Raw genomic sequence first — 8,660 nt, forward strand, 5'->3', positions numbered from 1 at the left:
AGGCGCCACCATGAGAGTGCTTATGCACAAGATCGTCGATCTCAAGTACACCATATGGAGCATCAAGAGCGTCTTCAACATGATCAAGCCACCGACACTCTTCTCCAAGCTCCACAAGGCGCCACAAGCAACATGCCAAGTCGCATGAGCCATCATCTAGGCATGGCAAGGACCGTCATCGACTCACACCATCTCATGATAGTCGTCGACCACTACCACCTCATGGTCTACATCGACATACGTCACCACATGAGCTTCTCCGCCACAAGCCACTTCATGATCGCCATCGACCAACATCCCCCAAGGATCTTCGACGACACTCATCAAGTCATGGTGATGAAGCACGACGACGAGAGCCTCATATGGCCACTTCCGCCTCTTGCGCCACCACCACAATGGCCCCTAGCTCATCACATGCCTATGGACTCCGATGCTACAAGTGCAAGCAACAAGGCCACCGCCCACGGGAATGTCCCAATCTCCTATGTGAGGTGTGCAAGGCCAAGGGTCACGTGGCATGGCAATGCACAACGCCAAGCGCCAAGACGCTCTACTTCGACGAGCTACAAGGCCAAGCCACCAAGAAGCCTACGGCGCCCACACTTCAAGATGAAGACCTCCAAGGCCATCGCAAGGATAATGTGGATCCGAGCCTAGCTCTCCACAACACTACGGCGCTACCGATGGAGGACGACTTGGGAGGCGATGGAGTTGAGATGGTTGAGCATGGGATTTTCCCTTCCACCAAGGAGGCGCATGGAGATGAGAAAGTCGAGCCTACTCCCCTATGCTTCATTGATGAGTTGGTACCAATCCCATGTGAGAATGAGAGCCACTTAGCCCACTTGAGTGAGAGTGATAGTGAGTTGAGTGACTCCCACCCCATATGTGAGTTTGAGTGCTTCCGTTTGGAGGACATGAGTGATACACAAAGTGAGTTGAGAGAGGTAGATGATAGGTCCATGGAGGACATCGCATTTGCTAACACGTTAACCTCTCCCTCGTTTGTGTCTTCTTATGTTGCACTAGGTTCCACGGAAGATGAGTTCCCGCTCATGGAGAAGATGTACATGGTGCATGAAGACGATGATATCTCACCATGCTTGCTCCAAGATGGATATGTCGACCACATGGATCCTCCTACTTCCACAACACCTACATCAAATGAGTCGGCCTTCAAAGGTAACAACATAGGTGTTGATGATGCCATGATCCCACTAGTGGACATGATGACTTATGAGTGCATGCATGATCTTGATGATACATTTGCTACGTCACATGCTACTTTCACTTTCCCATGTGATGCTTTGCTTGATAATATTGTTGATCATGTGGAAGTGAATGTTTGTGATACCATGACCATGCCATGCTATGAGAGCTTCAATTTTTCCACCATTGCTTGCAATATGCCGACCACTTGCTCTTTACCATGTATTGCTTGCAATGATAATGACAAGGATGATATTAGCTTCCGCATGCTTTGCCCAAAATGTTTGCACTACTCCATGATCGTTGCATCCAAGATTGTGAACAATTCCCCTTTCTTATGCTTGGTATGCAAACATGCTTATTTCATTGTCAACGAGATGGCCCCCATAGCCTTCTCCATTTTTGATGATCATGAGTTGCCACATGCCATGAATGCACCTTCTTACCATTTGCACTATCGCCATGCATTTCATACTATCTTGCTCGACACTCATGGTGATGTGCACAAGTCTTGGAACATCATGATGGATGATGTGTTCCTCTACCATGCACATACGCTCTTTGTTTTGCTCATTCCATGTGTAGGTACCCGACCATCAACTTCCACCGCTACGGAGCATGAGCTCACAAAACGCGCAATTGAGAGCTACCCCAACACGGACGAGATATATGATCCAACCCATGGGATTCACGCCAAAGGGTATGTTCCCAAACGCCTTCGCCCTCGTGTGTTTCCGGCTTGTCTTGTCGAGCTTCCGGTTTGGACCAATGCCTCGTCACCTCTTTTGCTTCTTATGCAACATATCTTGACACATCTTGTTGGCACAATGATTGTTGTATGTCTTGATGCTTTCATCATACACTCCGAGATTCTCAAGGACCATGTCGTACATGTGAGAGATACCTTATGCATCTTGTGCCCCATGTCACACAAAATGTTGCCCTTCTTTGGATTTTTCATTTCATCTTTGGCATTTGCATTGGATTCCTTGACACTTGCGGATACCCATACTAGGCTCACGCCAACCATACTTTCCCAAGCTACAAGTTTCCACCGCTTTGCCATTGCACATAACAATTTTGCCCCAAATTTTGCCGCCGACACTTGCCTTTTGCTTGTTCCACTTGTTTGGGACAATGCTACACCACACATTTTTGACACCTTACAACTCTTACATGCACAAATTTTTGCCCTTCCAAATTTTGGATACATCGACACACTTTTGTTTCCCATTTTTGCCAAATGCCTCTTGGAGAAACGACTTGATGCTTCGTATTGGATTGAGAGCCTCTTATTCGCCGATCACGAAATTGGCATCCACGAGCTTTCCATTTGCAACTCGTTTTTCCCCAAGTTCTTCTTCGACCGCGACTTTATCCCTCTACCACAACATGGGAGAGTCGTCATGGACTACACCGTCGGTGAGAAAGAACAAGAGTCGAGGACGACTCTTCCCCAAGGGGGGGAGATGATGTAGCCCCGCCTATCGATGACGCTACACCATGGCCACGGAATCCCCCAAGTGGACCGACAACCCGAACCTACGCGATACATGACAAGGTGAACCCTTTCCTCTCGATACTCGACCCCAACGCCCACTTGAATGGAATGCTACCTCATGCCAATTATGTGTCATTAGGTGCAAGTCTCATCAAGGACATGAGGAGGAGGAGGACACACCATTGTACAAGGGAGAAGGAAGAAGAAGAGAAGAAGAAGAGAGAAGGAAGAAGAAGAGAAGAAGAAGAGAGAAGGAAGAAGAAGGAAGAAGAAAAGAAGAAGAGGAAGTGGAGGCCGGAGCCTCCACCAAGGAGAGGCCGGAGCCTCCAGGGCCTCCATGGCCGGTGCCTCCACCTGGAGGTGGCCACGCGCGGGAGTGCCCCCAGGGCCGGTACTACCGGCCATGCATGGCCGGTACTACCGGGCAGAGCTGGCCGGCACGTCCCGGGCCCGGTTGCGATGCGGGTGAGGAGGGGGACCGGTACCCCAGGGCGGAGCCTCCAGCCGGGGCTGGCCGGTACCTCCGGCCATGGTACCGGCCGAGGTACCGCTCGAGGGTCCGGTACACTGGATGTTTCAACCCGACTTTGGTGCATTTCCGGTACCATGGCCGGTACCTCCGGTCGGGGTACCGCCCGCACGCGAAATAGCCCAATCTGAACCGTCCCTCTTCATCTGTGTGGCTGTAACTTATTTATCCCTTTTTGCCTAAACTACCCCAGCTCGAATTTGGCTATATGTATCTCTTGTGCTGCTCACTTCTAGGGTTAGACAAGATTTGGCTTAGAGTAGATTCTTGAGCTTTGTCTCCCTAGGGTATCATCCCTCTGTACTCAAGGCCACCCTTGTTGTTGATTGGATATGTGAGTGAGATTCTAGTGTGGTGCACTCTCTCTCCCTCACCGATCTTCGTCTCCAACACCGGTCTCTCACCTCGGAATTCTACCGCGGTCTCTTCCGTGGGTGATTCTATTCGGCGTGGTCCATCGAGCCACGAGGGTAATCATCGGTTGTATCGGGTTGGTGTGCGTGCGTGTGTCCTCGTGTTCATCGTGTTCATCGTGTTCTTCGTGTTCTTCCTCTTTTCCCCTTTCGATCCCGGGTCAATTCGCAAGATCGGGCCACACACGGGGTCTTAGACCTCATCATATTGTCAACATAGAGTAATATAACAAGTGCAATAAGCAAATATGTAGGAATCAATGCACAGTTCACACAAGTGTTTGCTTCTTGAGGTGGAGAGAAATAGGTGAACTGACTCAACATTGAAAGTAAAAGAATGGTCCTCCATAGAGGAAAAGCATCGATTGCTATATTTGTGCTAGAGCTTTGATTTTGAAAACATGAAACAATTTTGTCAACGGTAGTAATAAAGCATATGTATCATGTAAATTATATCTTACAAGTTGCAAGCCTCATGCATAGTGTACTAATAGTGTCCGCACCTTGTCCTAATTAGCTTGGACTACCAGATCATCACAATGCACTGTTTTAACCAAGTGTCACAAAGGGGTACCTCTATGCCGCCTGTACAAAGGTCTAAGGAGAAAGCTCGCATTGGATTTCTCGCTATTGATTATTCTTCAACTTAGACATCCATACCGGGACAACATAGACAACAGATAATGGACTCCTCTTTTATGCATAAGCATGTAACAACAATTAATAATTTTCTCATTTGAGATTGAGGATATATGTCCAAAACTGAAACTTCCACCATGGATCATGGCTTTAGTTAGCGGCCCAATGTTCTTCTCTAACAATATGCATGCTTAACCATAAGGTGGTAGATCTCTCTTACTTCAGACAAGACGGACATGCATAGCAACTCACATGAAATTCAACAATGAATAGTTGATAGCGTCCCCAGTGAACATGGTTATCGCACAACAAGCAACTTAATAAGAGATAAAGTGCATAATTACATATTCAATACCACAATAGTTTTTAAGCTATTTGTCCCATGAGCTATATATTGTAAGGTGAATGATGGAATTTTAAAGGTAGCACTCAAGCAATTTACTTTGGAATGGCGGAAAATACCATGTAGTAGGTAGGTATGGTGGACACAAACGGCATAGTGGTTGGCTCAAGTATTTTGGATGCATGAGAAGTATTCCCTCTCGATACAAGGTTTAGGCTAGCAAGGCTTATTTGAAACAAACACAAGGATGAACCGGTGCAGCAAAACTCACATAAAAGACATATTGAAAACATTATAAGACTCTACACCGTCTTCCTTGTTGTTCAAACTCAATACTAGAAATTATCTAGACCTTAGAGAAACCAAATATGCAAACCAAATTTTAGCATGCTCTATGTATTTCTTCATTAATTGGTGCAAAGCATATGATGCAAGAGCTTAATCATGAGCACAACATGATGTAGCCCGACCTTCGGTCTTCGCCACATCATATGCTTCATCGACAAGACGGCACGCTAAGGTGAATCTTCTCCTTTACGCGTGCCTCGAATCGCCTACTTGGAATGATATACTACTTCATACTCCGTCATACCTTGATGATAGGAACTCGACGACAAGTACGGAGGGAAGAGTGGACGCCACGGAGACCCGAGGACGCAAGGCCGATGTCACGGAAGCATGGAAGAGAAGAAGGAAGAAGAGGAGCTGGACACTCCTGGCCGGCACTGCCGCTGCACCCTGGCCGGCACTGCCGCCACCCCCGGTACTGCCGCCCTGCCTCCACCGGCACTGCCGCCGCACCGGCACTGCCGGCCTCCCCACGCCGGCACTGCCGCCGATGTCGTGACCACTCATAATCTAAACCCTAATCTGCCACATGTATGGCTGTGCTTGTATCTTAGTTTCCCCAAACTACCCCTCCTTAGTGGTTCCCTATAAATAGACCTCCACCCCCACCTTCATGAAGGAGAGATGATGTTTAGATGAATTGGCTTATGCCTCTACTATCCCTTTGTGGATTTGGGTAACCCCCACCTTAGGTTAATTCCTATTGTATCACCCGGGCTCCTTATCGACTTGTGAAGATCTCTTTGGTGACTTCTACCGTTTGTTTGATCTTTTGCTTGCACTTCTACCTTTTGGTCTTTTGCTTGCACTTCTATCAACCTTCCGGTCTTTTCACCCTTCTAGATCTCGCGTGCTTCGATTTGTCGATCTCTTTGCGGGACTTCTACCGGAAGGTCTTTTCTCGCAACCTCTATCGAGTTGGTGTATCGGGCCAACGAGGATAACCGATTTGTGTGTGTGCGTGTGTTTGTATCGTGTTCTTCGCGTTCATCCACTTCCCCGTGAATCCCCCTCCGCAATCACACTCACCCGGGTCAATCCGTGAGATCGGGCAACCCACACGGGCTTAGCCCACATCATATGGTATCTGAGCACAGGTTGCCACGAATTTGACCCTCCAATTTCACCAATTTCGCCCAAAAAATTTCCCCAAAAATTTTGCCCCAAAAAATAGCTCGAATTTGGATCTCTGGATTTGTTGAGTTTTTTGTGGTTTTGGTCCACAGATCTGTTGTCTCTAGTGCTGATCTACATCTCCTCCAAATTTCACCGTCAAATTCCTTGTTAATCTCTCAGAATCGACGATTTTTGCCCCAAATTTCCGCTGCGTGTTCATCCAGTTCGTCCTGTTCGTGCTCACCGGCACTGCCGGCCCCGTTTCACCGGCACTACCGGCCTACCCGGCACTGCCGGCCGATTTCTGGCGGCACTGCCGCTACTGCATCTTCCACCTTGCTCCGCTCGCCAAGGATGCCCCTGCTCGATCTGTTGCGCCGCCACCACCCACTGCCCTCCGCTGCTCGCCTTGGCCAAGCCACGGCACCACCACGAGTCGCTCCCGCCCGGGCCAACTTCCAAGCCGCGCGCCTCCTTCCTCATCCACGCGCGCGCCTCGCTCCACTCGAGTTGCTCCCCAGCAGCAGTCAACCACCGGCCCGCCCACGCCCGCACCTACAAGCCAAGCCGCCTCCAGGTCGCCTCCACCACCGCGCGCCCGCCTCCACTGCTCAACCGGCCGACCCGCCCTTTCTCCTGGCCGCACAACGCGCGCCCGACAGCCGCACCACACCACCACCAGGCCGCCGCCCCTACCGCCGCTCGCCTCCACTCGAGCAAGATCGGCCAGATCAAAAGCCGGCCGCCCCAATCGCCTCGCACGCACAGGCCACGCGCCCGAGCCCGCGCGAGCTCTTCCCCTGGCCGCGCGCCTGCCTCGCCCATCCACGCATTCACCTGGCCACGGCCCGCACTTGCCCTGCTCCGATCTGACCGGCACTACCGGCGAAGAACCACCGGCATTGCCGTGACAACCACCCCGGCACTGCCGCTCATCCCACCACGGCACTGCCGGCCATGTACATGTGCTGAGCAAGTTTCGTCCAATTTCGGCTCACATTTTTGCCCCAAATTTTGACAACTTTCTGGCGCCCGTTTAACTCCAAATTTTAACATCAATCCCCAAATACTCTACATAGCCTACCTCTAATTTTTGACGATTTTTGGAGCCCAACTTTTGACCGCTCGTTTTGACGCAACTTTTCGGGCATTGACTTAATTTGCTCGGTTTCCGATTTGGAGTGCATCGGTTGTCTATCCCGCTTCCGCACCTACATCAACACCGCGACGACACCGTTGGCACCCCGGATTCCGGCGCAAATTCTCCATCGTCATCGACACCACCACTTCGCCATCGCAAGTTCGTGTGCTTGACACCGCCTAACATCAATAGGTATAACTTGCCTCCCCTACCCCGTGTAGCCCCTTCTTCCTTTGCGTACCTATCCCATTGAGAGTGGCTTTTCGAGTGTTGCGAAGCATTGCACAAGTGTCACGACCGTGAGAGGGTGTGTGTGCGTTGTGTTGAGCAAAGCTCCGAAGCAAGCTCGGTGAGAAAGATACACAAAAGAAGAAAGAGTGTGACATAGAGAAAAATAAAGCTTCTAAGCATAGAAAAAAAAAGAGAAAAAGAAAAAGAAATAGAAAAATAGTGTGTGTCCACCGATACAAAGGAGTGCAAAGCTTGTAAGCACTAAGAGAGAAAAGAGAAGAGTGGCATTTGTGCAAATCTAGTTGCTTCTCTCATATGCAACCAAGCTACGGTCTCTCTTGTGTTGGCGCGACACCGAGCTTATAGTCTTCGTTAGGACCATCTTTGTTACTTGCTCACCTCCTTGGTCGCGCTAACCCCATTATTCTTCCTTGTGTGTGTTTCCGTGTTTCCTTGACATAGATCACCGCTTTTGACATTTGACTTTGGATCTTACCCACATTTGACAATAGACATTTTCTTTGGTTCTTTTCGTTTGCTATCCACTTCCTCACCTACCACCATATAGAGTTCTTAGCCTTTTGCGTGTGCTTTGAGTGTGTGTGTGAGTACATATCGGTTATTCTCTAACTTGAACCATCTTCTCGATTTTGGTTTGCTAGTTTTGACCTTTTGGTAGTTCTCCTTCCACCATATATACACCAATCCTAGAGACTAACATGTATAGTGAGGATGAGCCTACGGAGGACGACATGGAGTACTATGAGGGTGATAGCTCCGCAAGCACCGAAGATATGGAGGACCATGTGGAGCTCGACACCGACAATGGCTCCGCATGCATTGGCGACATGACCGACATCGAGCATCTCTACACCGACCATGACTCGCCAAGCATGGACAACATGATGGAGCACCACTCCGAGCTCGACCACAACATCGATGACATGGTGGAGCACCACCTCGACCAAGACTACGACTACGACGACATGGTGGAGCACCACCTCGACCACGACTACGACTACGACGACATGGTGGAGCACTACCTCGATTACGACTACGACACCATGATGGAGCACCACACCGAGCACTACCTCGAGCATGACATCGACACCATGGTGGAGCCTAGCTTCGACCACACCTTGAACAAGACCGGTGCCTACAAGTTCCCCATCTTGGCCAATGGAACTACA

The sequence above is a fragment of the Lolium perenne genome, chromosome 6, assembly GCF_019359855.2.
Source record: "Lolium perenne isolate Kyuss_39 chromosome 6, Kyuss_2.0, whole genome shotgun sequence".
NCBI lineage: Eukaryota > Viridiplantae > Streptophyta > Magnoliopsida > Poales > Poaceae > Lolium > Lolium perenne.